Source organism: Hibiscus syriacus, unplaced genomic scaffold (assembly GCF_006381635.1).
Source record: "Hibiscus syriacus cultivar Baekdansim isolate YM2019G1 unplaced genomic scaffold, ASM638163v2 tig00000003_pilon, whole genome shotgun sequence".
NCBI classification, from domain to species: domain Eukaryota; kingdom Viridiplantae; phylum Streptophyta; class Magnoliopsida; order Malvales; family Malvaceae; genus Hibiscus; species Hibiscus syriacus.
The window spans coordinates 1910002-1916982 of record NW_024061753.1 but is presented as its reverse complement, the minus strand read 5'-3'; positions in this window follow the sequence as shown (position 1 = coordinate 1916982).

The following is a 6981-nucleotide window of genomic DNA, read 5'->3' as shown; positions in this document are numbered from 1 at the left end:
ATTTGCAAACTTACAAGGAAAACCTCACAAGGTAAGATGTTTGCACAATTCTAGAACAAGAAAAGAACACTCAAAGATAATTACAAATGAGCACAAATGGTGTTCTTTAAAGCAAAATGAATATTGAAAGGAAAATTGGCTTGATTTGCATAAACTTTGTGTTTGATGCTTTCTCTCTTGTTTCTCTATGATTTCTTGTTGATCAAGGGCTTCAGAACTTGTTTAAATACACCTTGAATCACTTCTGAACGTTGGGGATGATTAGTGAAGATCATATAGCCGTTTAAGTGTGAAAGCAATTAATTTTTCTAGGTGGAGCGTCTCATACATCGATGCATGATCAAGGATGCATCGGTGCATTCGTGTAAAATTCAAATATTTTGACCGTTAGAACACTTGATGCATCGATGCACCAAGTGTGCATCGATGCATGAAATACATTCGATGTTTGAAAATAGCCTGAGTGCATCGATGCATGGCTTGTGCATCGATGCATCAAATGCATTCGATGTTTTGAAAATATTCAGAGTGCATCGATGCATGGAGAATGCATCGGTGCATGGAATGCATTCGATGTTTCAATTAATTCGCTAATGCATCGATGCATGGTTGATGCATCGGTGCATCACCTCAAATAATTGAATTTAGGCTTTGATTTTGGTTCAAAATACTTTGTGAAAATTGTTTTAAAAATAGTTTAAGTACAAATCACAATTTTACACATTTAGTAAGGTTTAAAATTGATCTTGAAAAACTTGGAATAATAATTCGATATTCGGTTAATTGAATCGAATATAAAATTGTAAAATCATTTGTAAAATCTTAAAATTCATTTAACTTAATTTGTTATATCGAAATATCAAAAAATTTTTCAACATAATAGTTATATAATTATATTTATATAATTTTGTTATGATTTTTTTAACCCCAAATTTATTTTTTAATTATAGTTATATAATTATATTTATTATTTAATATGTGTTACCTTAAATACTATGTTATAGTTAATTTGAATCATTTTGTTTCACTTGATTTTATAGTTTTTAACTTATATATGTTATGACTTGCTTTGAATATGACTTGTGATATAAAAAATTATTTTTTATTAAATATTTTTGGTATTTTTATTTAATTTTTTAAATAATTATGATGTCGTCCGGTTCTTCCGACCGGTTGAAACTGTTCGACCGGTTGAACCAGTGAACCGATAGCATGACCGGTTCGCTAATCGATCCGATTCTGAAAACCATTCAACATTTCATCATAATTAAATATTTCTGAAGGCACAGCATAATTTCCGAATACAACATATCAACCTTATCACATCGCATTTTCCGAATGGCGTTAAATTCAACCAATATCACAGAACAGTCAAATTCATAATTCAACCAATATTTCATAATTCAGAGTAAATAATCAGATTGGGAGTCCGATTCTGCTTTCTATTTTAATCCTTGAGGTCAAGGATTGTTTCGGGTGAGGGAGTATTGTAAAGGATCTTTTATGAATAAATAAATGTATAGTTGGGCTTTTGGAGATCAATAGATCAAACCAACAAAGAGGAAAAAAAAATCCATGAATCATTGACAACGTACGTACCTTCTGGAGATGGCTGTAGAGAAGAGCCCGAGGAAAAAGTTAAAAACGTGTAACTGAGCGTGCTGCAGAGAGTGAGAGAGTTAAAAGTCGTTGGAGTTGATAGCAGAACTACAGCTGCTGAATTACAACAAAATAATATTTAGACTCAGATTAGGCTTTTCTCAACCATGGTTGCCGCTCGGCTATAGCGATTTTTTTTGGCCCAATACCCCCATGCGGATCAATTATTTGGTGTATTGGGCCTACCCAAAATTTATTTTGGAGAATACGAAATTTTCTATAGTGCACTTGAAACTCGTCATTTCTCCTCGAGGTAATGAGTTTTTTCGGATATAATTTTTAATTGGTCCTCGTGTAATAGGTCCCACGTAGACCATTATTTTATTGGTGTTATAATATCTCGCCATGCCAAGGTGACGAATCCATTAAAATATATTTTTTAAAAATTGAAAAATAAAAATGAAATTTATAAATTTAAAGAAAAAACTAGGGCGAGCTCGTCACAACGAGGGGACAAGTTTGTTCAAATTAAAAAAATACTAGTCGTTGATCAATGGACAGACGAGCAGCAAGGGTCATTTGGAGCTCGTCACCTAGAGGTGACGAGTTCGTCCAGGCATTTTAAATTTCAAGTCTTTTATAGCCATTGAGGGTAAGACTACAAAATGGGTTTGGGGTTTTGGTTTTTCACCAATCCATGAATCCGAAAAACATTGAATGAAACCATACGTTGGAAGACATCGCTTACTAACTCAGTGTTCCGATGAATGAAGCCCCCCGTGGAGAGGCAAACCATTTACGATCTCGCGACGTCGATTTACCAATTTTTGGGAAAATGGACACCATCTGACGTTATCAGGGGTTATTGGGTATTGATAACGTGGTTGGAGTCCAAATTCCAAGCCACAAATACCGAGATAAAGGTTGTTTTCGTGTCACTAGCATTTCTTCTTCAAGTGATAAGAGGGATATTATTACAGGAAAAATATGGTAATTTGGCTCACACAGTATCTGTAATATTTGGAAGACTTTGATGTCTGCTGTAATACCAGTTGGGGATCGACGATTCTAGCATTTATGTACCGGGAGCTTTGTAAGGCTGCAATTGTCCAGTCGGGTCGAAAAGTCGATGTAGCAGGTTGTCTGATACTGCTACAGTCCCGAGCTTGGTATCACTTCCCGTTTTTTACGTCATTTACATCAGTCCCGGTCAAGTTTTTGATGGCTGCAAGGTAATTGTTTAACTTCATTTATTTAATTTTTTTAATTTCCTAAATTTAATTATTCTTTATTTGTTTATAATATATATATTTTTTATTTTTAAATATTTTAGATGACATCATAAAATCTCTGAGATGAAGTTGGCGGGTGCCACTACACGAGATATACAGATAAGGATCGACATCGTCAGTCGATATGCGGTATGACATAAGATATTTTTATTATTTTTTTGAATTTTTTAGCTTTATATATACTAGCTTTGATATTTAATATTTACAGTTTTCTTGGCTTCCGCATGTCGACGAGGAGATCAACTAATTATTATCGACGGGATTTTTTGAGGGGTCCCACTTATGGTGTGTCGTGACGCCATTATTGTATTATGCAATTGTTGAGTGGCACATCACTGATAAAGTGATGCAATAGTTTGCATCGCACCAATCGATTCCTACACTAACGGTTAAAATGGATGCGCTCCATACAATAAATACGCGTGGAAACATACAAAAAATTGGCCGATGAGGCATGCTTTCTACATTGAGCAATGGAATCAATGTGACCAATCGCTCCCCCCGCGTTAGGAAATCACATCGTTGGACCTCGATTTCAACTATTCTCCTTATCTCCAAAATTATGAAGTAATTGTTAAATTATATCTGACGACACTGGTAGAGAGGGAAAAATGGCAAAATCATCAGGCAACATGCGTCAAGTCCAAGAAGAAAGCATCGTCGTCTTCTACTTCCGCTTCAGCATCTGCCGTTGAAGAGTAATATTATGCATCCCAGGCCAATTTCGGTTTATATCCTCCATTTCATACCTCAGCCAAGACTCGATCAAATTGGGTTGGAGGTTCATGGGATGCACCATAATACACTCAAGGATCTTCCACAGAACATGTGGTTGCGGGTGACTGGTACCAAATCCTATATGGTCACCAAAGCCAAGTCGAAGCAGTTATGGGGATGATGGCGTCAAATGTCATAAATCCATCATCGTATTTTGAAGGTGGACCGCAGAGTGTGTTAAGTACACCTCATTGAAAAGATGACAACGACGACCAAGGCCTACGACCTCGACGTACTCGACGAGCCCCACAACATTATTGTTTGACAACTCATTCGCATCGTCAAGAACTTAGAAGACATAGATAATTTTTCTTTGTAATTTTCATGTAAAAATTTATTTCTTGCAAATATTTATTTACTTTTTAAGTAAAATAATAAATTTATTTTTATTTTGTAAAATTTAACCTGTCGAATTCGTCATCTCGAGGTGATGAGTTCTAAGTGACTGTTGTTGCCTGTTGCTGCTCGTCTTCTCGTTGACCAACTATTAGAAAACAATTAGTATTTTTTGAATTTGAACGAACTCGTCATCTCGACGTGCCGAGTTCGCCCTAATTTTTTTCTTTAAATTATAAATCATTTTTATGTTTAATTTAAAAAATATTTTTAATGGACTCGTCACCTTGATGTGATGAATCATTATAATGTCAATAAAATAAGCACCTACATGGGGCCCACTACGTGGGGACTGTCGACACCATTTTTTTTCCCGGACGGGGAAAAATCTAGTACGACTTGGGGGTTTTTCTTTGAAAAGGTTTTGAAATGTTTTGGAGTCACCATCGACCTTTTGGGTTAGGTAGGTCAAATATCCATAAACCGCCTTTTAAAAGAGTTTTTAAGATAACATCATTTTAAAAGATAAATCAGTCTACGTGTAACCAGAGATTCATTCTTTTTTGGTATTAAAAAAAAGGTTTTAGGGATTGATTACATGTGGGGAAGGATAAACACCCCCACATCACCCAAAATTGGTACCACATCGATTATAAAATGTCTTTAATAACGAAAATATAAGAATTCAAATACAAATTTAAGTTATGATCCCATTATTTCAAATTCAACCATGCAATGTTTATTAAACGAAAAATTCTAAGGAAGAATAAAAAATATTCCAATATTTAATCCCTAAAATACTTTAGGATGAATATTTCTCTTTCCAATTGAAATAAAAGGAATATAACAATTTCTCCCAAGAATTTGAGATTAAAATAATTTGATTCGACCAAATAAAAAACCAATTAATCCAAAATATATATAATTAGGAAAAATAAAGAATGTTCTATTATTTAAAAGGATCGAGACCAAATCTCTAATAAATATTAGACGAATTGTCTCAACAAGTTTAAATAAAGGAACATTTCCTTTTCCTGTCATTTTGGTTTAATTTATGCATATTCATTTTTTAGGGTATTCTAGTAGGGTATTTATTTATTGTAAAATATCAAAATAGAACATCTAGTTATTTTAAGACTATATTTTCTTAAAATTTTAAAATAACTAAATACTACCTTTAATCCAATTATGAAATCAGTTGAGTTATGCTTATGAGGCTTTCATATATATATATATATATTCGAAATATCTAGATCTATATGCACAAACAAATTTACATGGCAAAAGCACTAATTAAGAACAAATAAATGAAAATTAAAGCAAAGATAAAAATTAAATGCTATTCAATGCTGGAAAAATTTGACTAAATTAACAAGTGCATACTTGAAAGTATAAATATCAAGTTAAACAAACAAACAAAGGAAATTAAAATGCAAAAATATTAAAGCTTAAATAATAGAGGGATGTAAGTAAATTGCAATATATGGAAAATATTCAAATGTAAATAAAAGAAATTAAAGTTCTCAAAACAAAAAATAATAAAATGAAAAAAAATAAAATAAGATAAGTACAAGGACCTAATTGCATAAAATCTAATTACATAGACTAAAATGCAAGAAAATAAAAGTTAGTAGTTAAATAAGAAATAAACAGTGGCCAAGATGCAAAAATTAAAATAACAATAGCTAAATCATAAACTAGTAATGGCTAAAATAAATAAATTGCAAACATCACATCTAAATCATAATAACATAAGAAGCAGAATTCAATCAGTGGCTAAAATGAATTAACATAAAACAATGACTAAATTTGAAAGTTAATAAAATCCATATGCATATTCTAAATAAATAAAAAACTAAATGACCAAAATGCAAAAGAAGCTAAAATACGGGGAGCTTAAAGATAATTTTACCCTGATAGTGACCAAAATGTAAAACACGTTGAAACTTTGAGGACCTGAATTGTGATTTGACCACAAATAAACAAAGCAAAAAGCACCTAGAAGTTGGGGACTTGGAGCGTGATTTACCCAAAAGTTTCTAAAATTTAACCCCCCATTTTTTCCCAGAAACACGTGAACCCAAAAAAATCTTTCTTATTTCATTCATTTCTCTCAACGTTCTCCTTCATACGACCGACGACCCTCACCCCAAATCAAGCTTGACCAACGCCCAACGTGGCATTCCACCTCCTTTCAACCCCGATAAAGGTTAAGGAGACCACCCCAACAGTCTAAACAAACCAAAAAAGCTTCCCTCTTACTTCTTTTATTCTTCTACAGAAAACCCCCAACCCCCAAAAGATGTTGTAACTCAGGAAGAGCAACCCCGACCACCACTATCAATGGTCGGGTCCCATTCTAAACGCAAAAAAAACCCCAAAAAAATGTTCGAACCTTCCTTTGAAGTTTTCACTCACCGACGCTTTAACTCCCAACCTCAGCGACCTAAGCTCTAGTGAGGGACTCCGAACGATGCAGGTAAAAGGCTCATTCTCTCACCTTTATTTCTATTCGAAAAAAACAAGGATAAAGAAAGTTGTTGGAAAATGGAGAACCTAAAAGAAACCTTCTGTGTTTTTTTACTCAAAGTAATCTATTTTTTTATTTGATTCGTTGCTGATCTTTACATTCCTAATTGTTTTGGGTTTTATAGTCTGATTTACAATAATAAAAAACAAACCAAACCCTCTGACAATATTAATTTTCTTCTTTGTGTAGCAGGGTATGGTGTTTGGTGATCAGCTACAACTGGGGCATGACAGGTCATGGTGGCCGGTGGTAGGGGTGTGGAGCTGGCAGGGCATGGGCGATTGGTGCAGGGTATGTCCCCCTTTTTTATTAATTTCTGTAAAAAAAAATTGGTGCTTACAACTGCCCCTCTTTGCTCATTGTTGTGAAACATGAATAGAGAAAAGATATAAAACACCAATTTTTATTAGTTCGGCCCATCTGTGAAACTTCGAGCTCCAAGTTCTT